Source organism: Ranitomeya imitator, chromosome 1 (assembly GCF_032444005.1).
Source record: "Ranitomeya imitator isolate aRanImi1 chromosome 1, aRanImi1.pri, whole genome shotgun sequence".
In the NCBI taxonomy this organism is placed as follows: domain Eukaryota; kingdom Metazoa; phylum Chordata; class Amphibia; order Anura; family Dendrobatidae; genus Ranitomeya; species Ranitomeya imitator.
This window is the reverse complement of record NC_091282.1, coordinates 530,022,557-530,041,641: the sequence shown is the minus strand read 5'-3', so window position 1 is coordinate 530,041,641 and position 19,085 is coordinate 530,022,557. Positions and strand designations below refer to the sequence as shown.

The window sequence follows — 19,085 nt, the reverse complement described above, 5'->3', positions numbered from 1 at the left end:
ACATTTATTTGATATGACTTGCGATTATTTGTGAAAAAAACAGAAATTTTGTGAAAATGTTGCAATTTTCCAACTTTGAATTTTCATGCCTTTAAATCACAGAGATATGTCACACAAAATACTTAATAAGTAACATTTCCCACAGGCCTACTTTACATCAGCAAAATTTTGGAACCAATTTTTTTAGTTAGGAAGTTATAAGGGTTAAAAGTTAAACAGCGATTTCTCATTTTTACAACACCAATTTTTTTTAGGGACCACCTCACATTTGAAGTCACTTTGAGGGGTCTATATGATAGAAAATACCAAAAAGTAAGACCATTCTAAAAACGGCACCCCTCAAAATGCTCAAAACCACATTCAAGATGTTTATTAACCCTTCAGGTGCTTCACAGGAATTTTTGAATGTTTTTAAGAAACTTAACATTTAACTTTTTATAAAAAAATGTAATTCAGACCAAATTTTTCTATTATACCAAGGGTAACAGGAGAAATTGGACACTTTTTTTATTATACCAGGGTAACAGGAGAAATTGGACCCCAAAACTTATTGTGCAAATTGTCCTGAGTACGCTGATACCCCATATGTTGGGGGAAACCACTGTTTGGGCGCATGGCAGAGCTTGGAAGGGAAGGAGCACTGTTTGACTTTTCAATGCAAAATTGGCTGGAATTGAGATTGGACACCATGTTGCGTTTGGAGAGCCACTGATGTGCCTAAACGGTGGAAACCCCCCACAAGTGACACTAGACCCCTAAGGAACTTATCTAGATGTGTGGTGAGCACTTTGAACCCCCAAGTGCTTCACAGACATTTATAACGTAGAGCCATAAAAATAAAAAATCATATTTTTTCGCAAAAATTATCTTTTTACCCCCAATTTTTTATTTTCCCAATGTAATAGAAGAAATTGGACCCCAAAGATTATTGTGTAATTTGTCCTGAGTATGCTGATACCCCATATGTGGGGATAAGCCACTGTTTGGGTGCATGGCACAGCTCAGCAGGGAAGGAGCACCAGATTTTACTGTTATGGTTTGCAGGTGTCATGACCCACTGGGAGAGCCCATGAGGTGCTAAAACAGCAGAACCCTCCATAAGTGACCGCATTTTACGAACTATACCTCTCAATGAATTCATCTAGGGGTGTAGTGATCAAATTGACACCATGGGTGTGTCACAGAATTTTATACCATTGGGCAGTGAGGACAAAATAAAATTTTTACCACTAAAATTTTGTTTTAGCCAAAGATTTTACATTTTCACACAAGAAGTGGGTAAAAATGGAAACAAAATTTGTCCCATAATTTCTACTGAATGTGGCAATACCCCATATGTGGCTTTAAAGTGCTACTTAGACATGCGGAGAGACTCGAGAGGAACGGAGCGCTATTTGCCTATTTAAGGGAATAGGTCTGTGCACATGTCAGTGTATTTCCATGGACTATGTGTCTGTAGGCAAAACATGCTGACATGTCCATTTTTTAATGTCAGCACGGGCCATAAAACATCCTGCACATTTGCATACACATAACACACATGGATGTCATCCATGTGATACGCATCGGCGCCGAGGAAGAAGCGTTACAGTAAGCGCTGTTCCCCGGCGCCAGGTGCTGAACACGGCTCTCCTCATTCTTCCCTGCTCTGCCGGTGATCAGTGCGAGCAGGGGAGAACGATGAGAGTTACGTTTAAGTAATAAAAGAGACATCAGGCGGTATCTGATGGGAGTTTTGCTCCCATCAGCTTACCCCTGCTGCTACTAATAGCAGTGACAGCAGGAGCGGCGGATGGGAGTATTCATCTGCCGTTCCTGTGCTGTAAATAAATATGGTAATTAAAAAAAAAAAACGATGTGGATTCCCCCCTATTTTTGATAACCAGCCAGACAAAACTCACAGCTGGGGGCAACCCTCAGCTGTCAGCTTCAGCAAGGTTGGATATCAAGAATTGAGGTGGATTCCCCATTTTTGAAAACCAGCCTTGCTAAAGTTCACAGCTGGGGAGCTGGTATTTTCAAACTGCTAAGGGGCCATGGATATTGACCCCCAGCCAAAAATAGCAGCCCGCAGCTGCCCAGAAAAGGCACATCTATTAGATGCTCCAATTCTGGCGCTTTGCCCTGCTCTTCCCACTTACTCTGTAACAGTGGGGTAATAGTTGTGGGGTTGATGACACCAGTGACATCAAGCCCATGGCTTAGGCCTCTTTCACACTTCAGTCTCTTGGCGTCAGTTTCAAACCGCCATTTTTGTCAAACAGCGGATCCGCCATTTTTTTTTGGCGGATCTGCTATTTTCCCATAGATTTGCATTAGCGACGGATTTGTGGCGGATGGTCATCCGTTCCATCCGGCATGCGACGGATCCGTCGAGGTGTGGGGGACGTTTTCTAGACATTGACGGACTTTGTGACGTTTTTTGTCGGCGCAGAAATGGCGTCCGCGGCGTATCCGTCGCGTCCGCCACTTTCTAGAATGGGCGCCTATGGGCGACGGATCCGTCGCGATCCATCATTTGGCGGATCAGTCGCCCCAATCCACTTTTTTAATTGAGCATGCTCCAAAAAGTGGATACTTTGCCCAGACAACCCCAAAACTATATAAAGAGGACAGGTTGGCTTCATTCCTCAATGTGCCAGCCAGCAAGACAGACCCTGCCAGCAAGAGAGACCCTGCCAGCAAGAGAGACCCTGCCAGCAAGAGAGACCCTACCAGCAAGACAGACCCTGCCTGAGACAGCCATGTGAGTACTGCTATCCAGCATGAGTTCTGCGTGTGTGTGTGTGTGTGTGTGTGTGCGCCCGCCTGCCCTGTTTATATTTTTTTTTTCATACTGTGCTGGTATTTTGAATAGTTGTGCTGTAACGTGTTTTGTGTGTGTATAAATGTTGTGTGATGTGTTCTGCATTTTTGTTATTTTTCATACTGTACTGGTATTTAAAATAAAAAGCAGTGTAGCTCCTACTTTCCAAACAAAAAAAAATAAAAATAAAAAAATATAGTAATAAAAATTTCACAAAACTGTCCGTAGTCTCATTTCAAGATACATTTAAAACTGGGTATACATGCAATAAAGGTTCTATATACAAATGCGGAATGCAAACCTTTGGTATAGAAAATGTTATCTGGTTTTAGAAAATACAAACTGTAGGGTAATCATAATTAACATTTTTGGGTATTGGTATTTTAACTTTGAATGAGGGAAATTTTTTATAAGGTTAATACTTTGTTTAGGTAGGTTTACCAGCATGCGCATGGCGCATATCAAGTTTAAAGTAGTTTTGGTGTTGCTTTCAAGGGATTTTTGGTTTTTTTTTGTGGGGAAACAGGAGGTGGAGGGTTTGACAGCTTGTGCATCAAGCATATCTAGCATATCAAGTTTGAAGGTTAACAATTTTTTTTTTTTCTGGGGGTGTGTTAATTTTTTTTTGGGGGGGGGGGGGAAATCAAAATGTAAGTTGGCATACCAATTTATAATCATTCTAATTAAAACTGTCTTTAAATTGGAAGATTTTAGAGGAACCAAGCAAGGGACCGACCCAAAACAGATGTAGGCAGGCCCCCCAAGTTTTGAAAACAGATGTAAGTGTAAAGTCCCGAAAGCTGCATCTATCCTTTTGTATAGTAGCTTAGAACTCTCTTTATACTTGCAGATTCTAGGGACCAAGAGGGACCCAAGCAAGGGACCGACCCAAGACAGACGCAAGCCCCCAAGTTTGGAAAACAGATGTAAGTATAATTACCCGAAGGCTGCATCTATCCTTTTGTATAGTAGCTTAGAACTCTCTTTATACTTGCAGATTCTAGGGACCAAGAGGGACCAAGACAGACGTAGGCAGGCCCCCCAAGACACCCCAGGCCCCCCAAGACCATAATGTCTTCTTCTGAGAGCCCCCCCATCACATCATCAGCAAACTGAGGTGTTTATTTTTGTTCTTCATAAATTTTTTTTTTTGGTACAACTATGGTAATTGTTTTTTAACCCTATATGTCTTTATTCTGTTTTCACAGGAAGATGAAGCAGAGGGGCTTACAGAAGGAGACGGACAGGGTGGAGAAATACAAGGAGCGGGAGCGCATAGTGTAAGTTTTGCAGAGACCGATCCTCACATACAACACACTACACCCAACACAAACATTCAACACAGCACACACAATACATATGCCTCCATCCAAGCACATTATTTATTTATTTATTTATTTTTTATTAGTCTTCACAATCCGGGGCTCGCCCTAGAGTTCCTCGAAGCACCTCCCATAGTCATCGGAATGCTAATCGTGGCGGTCACCGAAGAGTAAGTTCGTTTTTGATTTGGTGTTTAGTAAATTTAACAATGCATGTGGTTTAATCTTTCCCTTTTCAATTTTTCTTTTTTTTGTTAAAAGCTTCACAGTGTGCTCCCGAACAGGCTGAGGAAGAGGAGGGGATAGATGTAGACACCCTCATCCAAGAGGTTCAAAATCGGAAGCCGCTGTGGAACATGGCGGACCGCCGCCATGCTGACCAGTCCATCACCCGACGGCTATGGGAGGAAGTGTGCGGTGCTGTTCTGGATAACTGGGAGGAACTTGACGCTGGGGCCCCGGGTCTAGCGCGTAAGTATTCCCACTTTCCTGGCTCACTTTCCACATTCGATCCCATCACAGAAGAAGAAGTCTCCAAGCTCCTCTCCTCTTCTTGTCCGACTACATGCACCACCGACCCCATTCCCTCACACCTCCTCCAGTCTCTCTCTCCAGTCGTCACAACTCACCTAACTACAATTTTTAATCTCTCCCTCTCCTCTGGCATTTTCCTCTCCTCCTTCAAACATTCTATCATTACTCCATTACTAAAAAAACCTACCCTCAACCTGCACAAACAACTACAGACCGATCTCCAATCTCCCCTTCATCTCAAAACTCTTGGAGCGCCTGATCTACTCCCGCCTTACCCATTACCTCTCCACTGATTCCCTCCTAGACCCTTCACAGTCCGGTTTCCGCTCCCTACATTCGACAGAAACTGCACTCATCAAAGTGACCAATGACCTTCTGACAGCAAAATGTAATGGTGACCACTCACTGCTCATTCTCCTCGACCTTTCTGCAGCTTTTGACACTGTTGACCACCCTCTCCTACTCTCTAGGCTCCAGTCACTAGGCATTAAGGAGACTGCTTTCTCCTGGTTCTCTTCCTACCTTTCTGACCGCTCCTTGAGTGTTCTGTTCTCTGACTCCACTTCATCTCCTCTTCCTCTCACTGTTGGGGTACCTCAGGGCTCAGTCCTTGGCCCCCTTCTCTTCTCCCTCTACACAGCCCCAATTGGACAGACCATCAGCAGATTTGGCTTTCAGTACCATCTTTATGCTGATGACACACAACTATACACGTCATCCTCTGACCTTACCCCCGCTGTACTACAGAACGCCACTGACTGTCTGTCTGCAGTCTCCAACATCATGTCTGCTCTCTATCTGAAACTCAACCGCTCCAAAACTGATCTTCTTCTGTTCCCGCCTTCTACTAACCTCCCTAAATCTGACATTTCCCTCTCCGTGGGTGGCACCATAATAACACCCAGCAGCAAGCGCGCTGTCTGGGTCTTATGTTTGACTCCAATCTCTCCTTCACCTCCCACATACAATCTCTTGCCCGCTCGTGCCACTTACACCTAAAGAACATCTCTAGAATCTGTCCTTTTCTCACCATGGAGACAACAAAAACCCTCACTGTTGCCCTAATCCACTCCCGGCTGGACTACTGCAATGCTCTATTAATTGGCCTCCCCCTTACTTGACTTTCCCCTCTCCAGTCTATCCTTAATGCGGCAGCCAGGGTTGTCCATCTGACTAATCGTTACTCAGATGCATCCACTCTTCGCCAGTCATTACACTGGCTGCCCATTCATTACAGGATACATTTCAAAGTACTTGTTCTCACCCACAAAACTCTCCACAGTGCGGCACCCCCATACATCTCCCCCCTCATTTCGGTATATCGGCCTATCCGACCTCTGCGCTCTGCAAATTACTTTCGACTAACCTCTGCACTAATCCGTACCTCCCACTCCTAACTCCAAGACTTCTCCCGCGCTGCGCCAATCCTCTGGAATGCTCTACCCCAAGATATTAGGACCATCCACAACTTGCATAGTTTTAGGTGCTCGCTCAAAACACATTTGTTCAGAGTGGCCTACCACTTTAACTAATCAAAGTCATTTTATGTTTGTGTGTGCGTGCAGCCCATTCACGATCTCCATCTATCCCCCACCCCCTGAAGATGGCTGGACCATCATTGTAAATACATCATTGTAAATACACACCTGTGCTTTGTATCTCCATTGTAGATTGCAAGCTCTCACGAGCAGGGTCGTCTTATGTTGCTTTATTGTATTGTAAACGTTGTTACCTATGACTGTTGTGTTTGAAACTGTTAAACTGTAAAGTGCTGTGGAATATGTTGGCGCTATATAAATAAAGATTATTATTATTATTATTATTATGTCTGTAGGAGCCAGAACTCTTAATTGTTGGTAGCGGATCAAATGCTTATTTCTCACTGCAAAATGCAATTAAATTTATATAATTTATACAATGTGATTTTCTGGATTTTATTTTTGATATTCTATCTCTCAATGTTACAATTAACCTATCCTTAAAATTATAGACTGTTCACGTCTTTGTCAGTGGGCAAACTTACAAAATCAGCAAGGGATCAAATTATTATTTTTGATGATATTCTAATTTTGTGAGAAGCATTTGTACTTACTTTTCAATGCATTTCAGTCATTTCACAAATTAACCCTGCACTCCTTTACATGTAATATAGGGGGACAAAAAGTGAATCCTGTGTTGCAAATTTATGGCAATATATATCCAATATTTATATCAGTCATATTTATTTATAGCCCTTTAAATATTAGATTCCTAGTAATTAAATGTACATGTAAACAGAAGTGGGAAGAACAGCACATTTGGGAAGGTGTGCCTGCCCTCTGCTTCTACAAACAGGACATGCTCAGAGGGATGACAGCTGGGTGGAGTTACCAGGACCTTCCCTTTCAAGCATCTTTGGCCAGCAGCTGTAGAGCTCAGTAGAAAGCTGCAGTCACTGGTACCATATGTGTATGTGGTGCTCGTACCCACTACTCACATAACGGCATCTTGGGACCCCTGTGGGGGCTGCTCACCTGCACAGGGCTGGGATGGGGAGCAGCGGTCAGTAGTAACGCTGCTCGGAGTAGAGCATGCTCTGCATCGTGTACTGGGGAGCTCTCCAGCAAGGTAAAGTGATAATTCTCATTTATTGCACATTTACTGTACAGATATTTCTATCGAAGGCGTAACTGGATGTAGTTCGTCTATAGACGTAGCAGGGCTGAGGTTGTCGTCTGGTATAACCCATGTATTATTTGCAGCTTGTAGGTAATCCTAATACAAGAATATGATTATTCTAGCGCCAAAAGAAGCAAAGGGTTAAGTGACAAATTCAGTCCTGCTACATCTGCACTTGAGATTTCCTTTGTTGTGTCATGTTTCAGGGCTTACTTGTGTTTAGTGCTGAGTCCTTCCCAGCTCCAGTGCTAATTGAAGTCAGTAGTTTGACAATGGCTGATGATGAAATGCTGCATGTAGGGTGTACTGAGTACTGTCATTAGTGTAACACTGGCCTCCCACCGAGATGTGCATGCATATTCCCATCGAGAAGACGGCACCATCCAAACTATTAGGAGCCTTATTAGTACTGCACTTACTGTATTAATAAAGCTGCCCGTCTGGCGTACAGATGTCCTCTTATTCCGAGGCTCATCCAGTAACCCTTTCATGCATAGTGAAGCGCAACATAATACCACCAGTGGGGATAGTATAATACATATCTCATACACTTATGACATCCCAACTTTTATTTTTCTTACTTGCCGTGTTCCAAAATTACTACCTACATATCACTTTTAATTCATTTTTCCTTCGTATGTGGGTTCAATGTTTTTTATTAAAGTAGCCAGGCTAGTGGAATTTTTCATGGCCATTCAGAGATCTCGTGCCCATATATTTTGACGGGAGACTTTTTACTATTGAAGGGGGGCGGTTTACATCTGGGAAGAATGAAGAGTACTGAGGAGATAGGTACTCAAATGTTTAGAGGAAAATGTGTATTTTATGTGACAGATGAATGGAGTCAGCATCTTTCTTGATATTTAATAAGAGTAGGTAAAGTAATTTATGTGACAAATTCATCATACGCCGTGGTGACTTTCCTGTAATCAGGCCAGGCTGGAACTTTTGTGATATAATGCTGGTTTGAAAAGAATGGCATATTTTATATTGGACGCTCAATATTCACAAATAGACTTACGGTTTTACTATATAAAGAAAAGTATTGGGGATGTTGCCCTTTAGTTCCAGTGAAAGGAAATCTTAATACTTCAGCATAACAGGACGTTTTGAACAATTATGTGCTTGTAAGTTTGTGGGAGCAGTTTGGAGAAGGCCCTTTTCTACTCCAGGGTGACAGTTCCACCAGTGCACCAAGTAAGTTCTATAAAAGCATGTTTGGGTTTGGAGAAACTTATGAATTTGACTGACGTGTACAGAACTGACCTCAACCCCATCTAACACTTAAGGGATGAACTAGAGCAGAGATTATGAGCCCGGCTTCTCTTCCAACATCAGCGTCTGACCTCACAAATGCACTTCTGCATGAAAGGGCAATGACTTCCTCACACACTCTAAAATCGTGTCGGAAAATCTCCCAGAAGAGTTGAAGCTGGTAGCTCTTCTGATGTCAAAAGCTTCTGTAGGTGTCCTAATATGTTTGTCTTGTCCATATAATGTTTGTATAAATTCATTGTAATGTACTGTATCTTATTATTAAGAATGTAAGATGTTCACAAAAAGAATAAAAACTACTATTAAAAAAAAGCATAAATCCAGCCGAACATGAAAACATGTCTGTGTTCCTCAGTTCCTGACGTGAAGTCATTTTGTATAGCCTTCCTATGATAAACTCTGGACTTTATCTCCGATGATAGGAAGTATCCGGAAGTAGCTGACTTACCACTGTCAGCCCTATAAAGCTATAATGGGGCTGCTGGCTCAGGCTCCCAGTAGGTTCTCATCCTCCATCACATATACAGTATATCCATAACAGTCAATCACTCTCACTGTGCATAGACACATTGGACCTAGTATGTGATCTGATACTGTATATGTTTGTCAGGGATCTGTCAAGTGAGTGAGCATCCCCAATATTTAAACCCTTCACCCCCGGAGCTTTTCTCATTTTTTCGTTTTTCGTTCCCCTCCTTCCCAGAGCCATAACTTTTTTATGTTTCCATTAATATGGCCATGTGAGGGCTTATTTTTTGCGAGACGAGATGTACTTTTGAACGATACTATTGGTTTTACCATGCCATGTAACAGAAAATGGAAAAAAAATTCCAAGTGCGATGAAATTGCAAAAAAAGTGCAATCTCACACTTTTTTTTTTGTTTGGCTTTTTGCTAGGTTCACCAAATGCTAAAACTAACCTGCTATTATGATTCTCCAGGTCATTATGAATTCATAGACACCAAACATGTATAGGTTCTCTTTTATCAAAGTGGTACAAAAAAATTCCAAAGTTTGCTAAAAATAAAAAAAAAAATGCGCCATTTTCCGATACCCGTAGCGTCTCCAATTTTTGTAATCTGGGGTCAGATGAAGGCTTATTTTTTGCGTGTGGAGCTGATGTTTTTAATGGTACCATTTTGGTGCCCGTTATTGCATTTTAATGCAATGTTGCGGCGACCAAAAAAAAAGGAATTTTGGCGTTTTGATTTTTTTCTCACTGCGCCATTTAGCGATCAGGTTAATCCTTTGTTTTTATTGATAGATCGGGTGATTCTGAACGCGGCAATACCAAATATGTGTAGGTTTGATTTTTTTTATATTGTTTTATTTTGATTGGGGCGAAAGGGGGGTGATTTGAACTTTTATATACAGTATATATTTTTTTTTTATATATTTTTAAACACTTTTTTTTTTAATTTTGGCATGCTTCAATAGCCTCCATAGGAGGCTAGAAGCATGCACTACACGATCGGCACTGCTACATCGAGGTGAAGCGCAGATCACTTCTATGTAGCAGAAATGCAGGTGTGCTTTGAATGCCGACCACAGGGTGGCGCTCAAAGCAATCGGCCATCAACAACCATAGAGGTCTCAAGGAGACCTCTGGTTGTTATGTCAATGCACTGCTGACCCCCGATCATGTGACGGGGGTAAGCGGTGTGAGAATGTCCGACCGTGCGGCCGGGAGCACTAGTTAAATGCCGCTGTCAGCGTTTGACGGCGGCATTTAACTAGTTAATGGGAGCGGGCGGATCGCGATTCCGCTCGCGCTCATTGCGCGCACATGTCAGCTGTACAAAACAGCTGACATGTCGCGGCTTTGAGGGGGGCTCACCGCCGAAGCCCACCTCAAAGCAGGGGATCTGCCAGCTGATGTACTATTCCGTCAGCTGGCAGAAAGGGGTTAATGTTTAATTAAGAAGTGTTCAAGATATACTATTAAACACCAGTGATTGTCTTTCCACTGTCTCTAACATTATGTCCTCTATCTAAAAGAGAATCTATTCTAAATTGACCTCCTTGTGTTTCCTCTCGATCTATACCCAATATTGCCATTTCCATGTGCAGTTCTAGTGTTACTCCCATGCAGCGCGCCCGTTGTCTTGGGGTTATATTTGACTCATATCTGTTCTTCATTCCCTACATACGATTGCTCGCTCCTTTCACCTACTCTCAAAAACATCTCTGGAATTAGACCTTTTCTTATCTTTGACTCTGCAAAAAATCTTACTGTTGCTCTTACTCATTCTCGTCTGGACTACTGCAACTCTCTGCTAATCGGTCTCCTTCTTACTAAAATCACCTCTCCATTCCGTCCTGAATGTAACAGCCAGGGTCATATTCCTCTCCGACTGCTACAATGATCCCTCTATCTTGTTCCAGTCATTGCACTGGTTACCCATCCTCTACAGAGTCCAATATAAACATATCACTCTCACCCAAAAAGCATTCCACGGTTCAGCACCACCCTACATCTCCTCCCTCAACTCTGCCTACCACCCTACTCATGCCCTCCGTCCTGCTAATGACTAAAGACTTGCATCCTCAATAATCCGACCCTATCACTCCCATCTCTAAGACTTATCGCGAGCGTCGCCAATTTTCTGGAATGCCCAGGACATTTCGATTAATTCATAATTCCCACAGGTTTAAGCGTGCCCTAAATGCGGACTTTTTAGATTGGCATATTTCCTCATCTCACTTTTGTAACTATTTCCATTTTGCCCTTACAAAATTTTCTTCCAAATCTGTTCCCTAGCAGCATCTGTTCACACACCCTCCATGCACTTAACCCCTTAGCAACCAGAGGTATTTTTGGTTTTGCATTTTCAGTTTTTGCTCCCCTACTTCCCAGAGCCATAACATTTTTATCTTTTGGTCAAAATGGCCATGTGAGAGCTTGTTTTTTGCGGGACGATTTGTACTTTTGAACAACACCATTGGTTTTAGCATATCGTGTACTGGAAAACAGGAAAGAAATTCCAAGTGTGGTGAAATTGCAAAAAAGGGCAATTCCACAATTGCTTTTTGCTTCGCTTTTTTACCATGTTCACTAAATGCAAAAATTGACCTGCCATTATGATTCTCCAGGTCATTACGAGTTCATAGACACCAAACATGTCTAGGTTATTTTTTATCTAAGTGGTGACAAAAATTCCAAAGTTTGTTAAAAAAAAGCGCTATTTTCCGACCCGTAGTGTCTCCATTTTCTGTGATCTCGGGTTGGGTGAGGGCTTATTTTTTGTGCACCAAGCTGATGTTTTTAATGATACCATTTGGTGCAGATAGTTTCTTTTGATCTCTTCTTATTGCATTTTAATGCAATGTTGTGTCGACCAAAAAGCATAATTCTGGCGTTTTGACTTTATTTCTCGTTACGCCGTTTAGCGATCCTTTTTTTTATTGATAGATCGGGCGATTTTCAATGTGGCGATACCAAGTATGTGTATAGTCCGATCCTTTATCTACTTGTCCTCACCCAGCCTGTTTGGAGATGTTTTAACGTTGTACTAATAAAGTCTGGATTTTAAGAACGGTGAGTGCCACCTTTTTTTCTATTTTTGCATGGAAAATTTGGACTGTTTATTTTGGGTTGGCACCCGTGAGTTCACGTGATTATGCTCAGAGCGAGATGACTGAACATTGTGGATATAGGGCTCTGGTGTGATAGCAGTGCGGATTACTTTCCTTTGATATATGCAACTATGTGTATGTTTGATTTTTTTGAATGGGGCGAAAGGTGGGTGATTTAAACTTTTATATTTTTTTATTTTTTAGAAACAATTTTTTTTTTTACTTTTGGCAAGCTTCAATAGTGGGAGACTAGAAACTGCTATAACCCAATCGGCTCTGCTATAGATCGCCTGTATGTAGCAGAATTCCTCAGTTCCTATGAGCGCCGAGCACCGAGCGCTCATAGCAATCTGGCAGTGACAACCATAGAGGGCTGCTGTAGATCTCTGGTTGTCATGGCGACATGCAGTCATGTGACATGGGTACTGATGGGCGGGGTTTCCGGCGTGCTTGCTGGAAGCCTGTGTTAAATGCTGCTGTCAGTGTTTGACAGTAGCATATAAGTAGTTAACAGCCGCAGATGGATCACGATTCCACCCTTGGCTGTTGGAGGTTTCATGTCATGTTCAAAACAGCTGACATGTGCCGGAAAAGATGTGGGCTTAGCGCTGGAGCCCACATCAGAGGGAGGGAGTCCGACATCGGCATACTATTATGCCCGATGTTGGAAAGGGGTTAATAGTCCTCTGTATCTGTACTCTACCGGTGATCGGTTCATGCAGCGTTTTGTGAACACCCTATTTATTATATTGATGCCTGAACCATACAATACAAGCACTTTTTACCATCCAGCTTTCGTGTCTCCCCTATTTCCTCATAGACTGCAAGCTGGCGAGCAGGACCCTCACTCCTCTTGGTATCTGTTGAATTATGTGTTACTCTGTCATGTCTTTATTGTCTTTACAAGTCCCCTTTGTAATGTAAAGTGCTGCGGAATATGTTGATGCTATAGAAAAAAAAATATTATTATAAGATATATTGTATAAACTTGAAAGGTTTGTGGGAACAGATTGGGGAATAGGAATACCCACTTTAGTTCCAGCATGAATGTGCCCAGTTCACAGAGCAAGGTTCATAAAGGCATGGTTGAGTGAGTTTGGGGTGGAAGAACTTGACTAGTGTGCACAAAACCCTGACCTCTACTCCACCGAATACCTTGGGGATTAACTATAATATGAGATTGAGAGACAGGCTATCTCATCCAACATCAGTGTCTGACCTTAAGGTACCGTCACACATAGCGACGCTGCAGCGATACCGACAACGAGCCGGATCGCTGCAGCGTCGCTGTTTGGTCGCTGGAGAGCTGTCACACAGACCGCTCTCTAGCGACCAACGATCCCGAGGTCCCCGGTAACCAGGGTAAACATCGGGTAACTAAGCGCAGGGCCGCGCTTAGTAACCCGATGTTTACCCTGGTTACCATCCTAAAAAGTAAAAAAACAAACGCTACATACTTACCTACCGCTGTCTGTCCTCGGCGCTCTGCTTCTCTGGTCTGGCTGTGAGCGCTGGGCAGCCAGAAAGCAGAGCGGTGACGTCACCTCTCTGCTTTCCGGCTGACCGACGCTCACAGCCAGAGCAGGAGGAGAGCAGACCACAGCGCTGGAGGACAGACGGCTGTAGGTAAGTATGTAGTGTTTGTTTTTTTACTTTTAGGATGGTAACCAGGGTAAACATCGGGTTACTAAGCGCGGCCCTGCGCTTAGTTACCCGATGTTTACCCTGGTTACCAGCAAAGACATCGCTGAATCGGTGTCACACACGCCGATTCAGCGATGTCTACGGGGAGTCCAGCGACGAAATAAAGTTCTGGACTTTCTTCCCCGACCAGCGATCTCCCAGCAGGGGCCTGATCGCTGCTGCCTGTCACACTGGACGATATCGCTAGCGAGGACGCTGCAACGTCACGGATCGCTAGCGATATCGTCTAGTGTGACAGTACCTTTACAATTGCTCTTCTGGATGAATAGGCAAAAATTCCCAAAGTAGAAAGCCTCCCCAGAAGAGTGTAAAGTGTTTTGGCTGCAAAGTGAGGACCAACTCCATTTTAATGCTTATGGATTTAGGATGGGATGTCATAAAAGCTGCTGTAGGTGTGAGGTGTAGGGGTTCCAATACTTTTGTCTATATAGTGTATATCACTACTAGACTTATGGTTGTGTACTCTGATATTTTCATTCAATGTATTTTATCATATGTAATTATGATGCCAGGGTTTAGCTTTGTCGTATTTCATTTTTTTATACATGATAAAATCCAAAACAAAAATCTCTTCTTATAAGGGAAATAGTACACAACTGGGAGTATTTTTTAAACAGAATATCCCGAACTTAATTTTTTTCCTATTGGGCTTAGAAATAACAGGCAGAAAGTTGCTAACTATCTGCCTCTTCTGCCCTGCGGCAATCACTTCCGATTCTTGGACCACTCTCCTGCTTTTTTTGACCACATGCTCTTTTAATGGGGTGGCACTGTCGATGTCAGGTCGATTGACTGGCTCCCCAATGCCTAACTGCAGATAGCGGACATTCAATTATCATGACTTTGGCATGACTTTGGCATTGGCACCCCAAAGACAGAGCACACTGGAAGAGACGACATTGCTCTGTTGATGAGAGATCAAAAGAAGCAGGGAAATCGCTCCTGAGTCAGAAGATATATTCTCAGGACAGAACAAGCAGTTAGTTTGCACCCCTAAGTTTCGGATAACCCCTTTAATTACACTGTATGAAATAGTATGAGACTTAAACTGACACCTACAATGTGTGCACAATTATTAGGCAGTTTATATTTTTGATGATTCATTTTATTATTGAACAACTATAGTGCTGTTGGCTAATCCAAAGGGTGAATAAAACAAAAACCTGAATATTTAAGAAAGTTAGGGCTCATGAACATGAGTGTATAAATCAAGTGAATGCTATCTGATCAGTGCTTTGTGTGTGTAGCTTACTGTACATGTATTTTATTTCTAAATAAATCAATTGCTGAAAAAAATGAGATCCTCCAAAATTTTATTAACCAGCAGAGGGAAAGCAGACAGCTGGGGGCAGTTGTTTATAGCCTGGGAAGGGGGTAATATCCATGGAGCTTCCAGGCAATTAATATCAACTCACAGCTGGATATGAAGCTTTTACTGGTGATTAAAATGGGGGACCCTGCAAAAAAAATGATGTAGAGTCCAACGATAATTAATAACCAGCAAAGGCTAGGCAGACAGCTACAGGGTTATATTAATAGCATGGGAAGGAGCCATGGATATTTGGCCCCATCACAGACTGAAAACATCATCTCTCAGCCTCCCCAGAAATGTTGCATCTATAAGATATGTCAATTCTTGCACTTAGCCTCGCATTTCCTACTTGCCCTGGTGCGGTGGCATTTGGGGTCATAGTTGTTTTTTTTGTCACCTTTGTATTGTCAGCTGACATGAAGCCCAGAGGTTAGTAATGGAGAGGTGTCTACAAGATGCCCCCATTATTAACCTCATAGAAAAATTGTAAAAAAAATAACACCCATAATAAAGTCCTTTATTTGAAATAATGACACAGACTCCTTTAATGAAGCTAATTTTACCAAAAATGTGTACTCACGCCAACGCTCAATCCAGTGAAGCCAATGTCTCATATAAAAGAAATAAAATAATAACCATATTTCTCACCTGTCCGCCAAAAAGATAATAATCTATTTGTCACTTTGTCACACTCGCGGTGCCGTCAGAAAGGTCCTGGGAGTTCATAGCCAATGAACTCAGTTCAACTCACTGACGTCAGCACAAACACCATTAGAACTTTTCCCATGGCGCTCCTGCTGATGTGAGTGAGTTGATCTGAGTTCATGGGCTGTGAACTCCCAGGACCTTTCTGATAATACTGCGAGCGTGAGAATTTCTCACGCTGGCGGTGATGTCAGTGAGGTGAAAGGAGTTCACCACTAGGCACTGAACTGAGCAAGCACGCACAGCTCAGTTTCTCTGCTGGATGACAGGCAGTATAGTCACATCATGCAACAATGCAGTCTGCCATCCAGATGTAGCAGAGCTAGATGTGTCACGGGACAAATGTATTATTATCTTCTTGGCGAACGAGAAATATGGTTCTTTATTATTTTAATTATTTTACAGGGGACATTGGCTTAAGTGGACTGGGTGTTGACATGAGTATAGCTGGTTTTATTTAATTTATATTCATTAAAGGAGTCTGTGTCATGTATCGCTGAATAACAACGATTATATGACAGGGTAGCCAAGATCTCTGAGATTTTCCGATGCTGGGGGCGCATTACCCTTATTTCTCAGGGCCGTTAAAAAGTGGCGCTGAGGAATAAGTACCCTTAACTGCCACCATTAAAATATGCATCAACGGTGATTAAGGGGTTAATGGTTGTCTGAGGAATGTTTTGCCACACTGAATGCACTTCTACACATAAATTATCAAGATCTGCTGCTGTCAGTTCCCTTTTGCAATTACTGACCAATAACATCTCAGATGTGCTTGAAGAGAGAGACAAGTCCAGACATGCTGCAGGCCATAGTAGCATGCATGTTATGTGTACGCCGCTAGATTCAGATAGAGGCGGGACAGATCTTATGAATTCTTTGGAACTCTGGGGGAACTGTTACTCAGGGCAACCATGTACTTCAGCTTTCTCAGGATCCACTTGCCCACACAGATACAATTGATAGAATCCTCATGAACAGGTGAACAGTGTAGTTTAATGTCACAGCACATTCAGTACAATTAACATTTCTTAAGCACAGGCTTCATAAACAGTACAGCTGCTTCTTAGAGGCACATTGACTAACAATCTCTTTTGATAGCACAGTTCAGCACAGATCAAGACTCTTTCCAAAGGCACAGTAGTACACAGCATTCCTTCTAGCACAGTGTAATGGAGGAGGGGAGGAGGGTTTGCTGAGGGAGATTATCCATGTGACACAATTTCCTTGAGTCCTTATCTTCCTGCTCCTGATAGACTTTCTCAACTCACAGTAAAGGGGATAGCTCAGTCCACTCTGTAATGGGATTCCATGTTCCTATCATTCACTTGCCTGAACATTTGTGAGACAGATCACAGATACACACCACTAATTCCTTCAGCTGCTGCCAGAACAGTAAAAAAGTTTCCCACAATCCTCCTGGGGCTCTACTAACCACTCCCTGTCTCCTGTGACTGCGTTAAACCCTCTAGTTGCTGGATGCTTTTGAAGTAACAGCAGTTAGCACTACTTCTGCATGTCACATGCAGCCTGCTCGCAGTAGCATGAACAATATGCAGCCTTAGGTTGTCATTCTGAAAAACACTGGACATTTTTAGAAATGTCTGTTGCACTGGTTCTTTTAACCCTGCATAGTCTGATCTTGTAGTAGTACTCCTTTCCATATGTTTCCTACATGGATTTGTGTAACTGGAATACTAGATTGATATGTCCAGCTATTTCTGCCAGTACCATAGGCTTTGAATGGAGGAGCCTCTCCAAGTTCTTCTAGTTGGGGTCCGCTAGTCAGTATATGTGATAAATGCTTCTGGCTAAAATAACCTTTTGAAGAATTTCTGTACTTTTTGTACATTTTGGCTTACTGATGAGAAAAGCAAACATGATAAAGTGTGTTTTTTCTAATTAATCTATTATCTGAAAAATGTTTACAAGGAAATAACTTTCCATTTGTTGTTGAATAGACAGGAAGTTCAAAGTTAAGGATAACAAAGAAAGTTCATTTGTATGTAGAAGATCCTATTTTGAAGAGGCCAAGGACCCCTTTATGATTCCGGGGATGAACGCAGACCTTCTCAGCAGCCTTTCATGTCTGCACAGTGCTTGGGAACACTCCGCTCCAGCACCCTGGCAACCAGTCAGTGTGGTTTCAACTGTGTTATGAGGATGGAAACAATGGTGGTGACATCACCTTTCTGTGGACACTCCTTCTTTATGTAGCACTTTTCGTTGATCTGAACTTCTGCTGACTTTTTGGCTCTGGTGTCATTTTTATTAATGATGAGTTACTTTGTGTTGTAGAGCTGGATAATGTTAAAATGTATCATCAAATTGGAAAATATATATTTTGCAGTCTTGCCTTGATTTATTTCTAAGAGTTTTTTAAGTATTTTTAATTAGTAAAAACATTTTTATTCTACCTTAAAGGAAATCTGTCACCAGGTATTTGCTATCTAATCTGAGAGCAGCATACTGTATGGGCAGAGACCCTGATTCCAGCAATGTTTCACTTTGTTTTCTTAAAATCACGGATTTATCAGCAAGAGATTATCACTAGAAGATTGGTAAGCCTGCTGCCAAAATTTTTCCCCATAATCATGAGTTTTGTATAATCTCCCTGCTACCACTGATTGGCAGCTTTCTGCCTATGCACAGTGTATCATAATCCAGGCAGGGGTTTGTTTCTTGTTATTCTCTCCCCGGTCTGGTCATGCAGGGGGTTAACCTTTTCTGCCTCGTTTTGATTTCGGTTTGGCTATTTCAGTCTGCTGTGGCCTGCAGACCAATGTCAGTGATAGTTTATGCTCCCAGGCTAGAGCAGCTGACCCCTTGATACCGTGTTTTGTCCTCTGCCCATTTTCTCTATTCCTGTGACTTTCCTTTCCTGCCACCCTGCTTGTCTTAGTTTTCACTCCCTGTTCTTGGACCTATTGGTATGTGACCCGGCTTGTCTTCTGACCTGTTTTACTCTCTCTCGTCTCGGTTATATCTGCTCCCATCTGGCTCTGACGTCTGGCTTGTATTTGACCATGTGCATTGTTGTAACCTCTGGTACTTCATGTCCTGATTGTTTCTGACTCGGCCTTTCTGACCACTCTTTCGCCACAAGGTGGCGCTTGTGCTGCTGCTCAGTGGTGTTACGCTGTGTGTGCAACATCTCCTCCCTCACCAGCATCCCTTGGTGGAGGTTGCGCTA

The 19,085-nt window shown here is 42.5% G+C and overlaps 1 protein-coding gene across 2 annotated transcripts in view; it reads left to right on the top strand.

Annotated features, from left to right (window-relative positions):
• The first annotated feature begins 7,058 nt into the window (after positions 1 to 7,058).
• The window catches only part of FRMPD1 (FERM and PDZ domain containing 1), a 344,165-nt gene continuing 332,138 nt past the window's right edge, over positions 7,059 to 19,085 (top strand). The window contains exon 1 of one of the 2 annotated variants that reach the window (XM_069767303.1): positions 7,059 to 7,269. The gene's annotated coding sequence lies outside the window, so the exon portion shown is untranslated. The remainder of the gene's footprint in view (positions 7,270 to 19,085) is intronic. The other variant, XM_069767311.1, reaches the window with a different exon arrangement.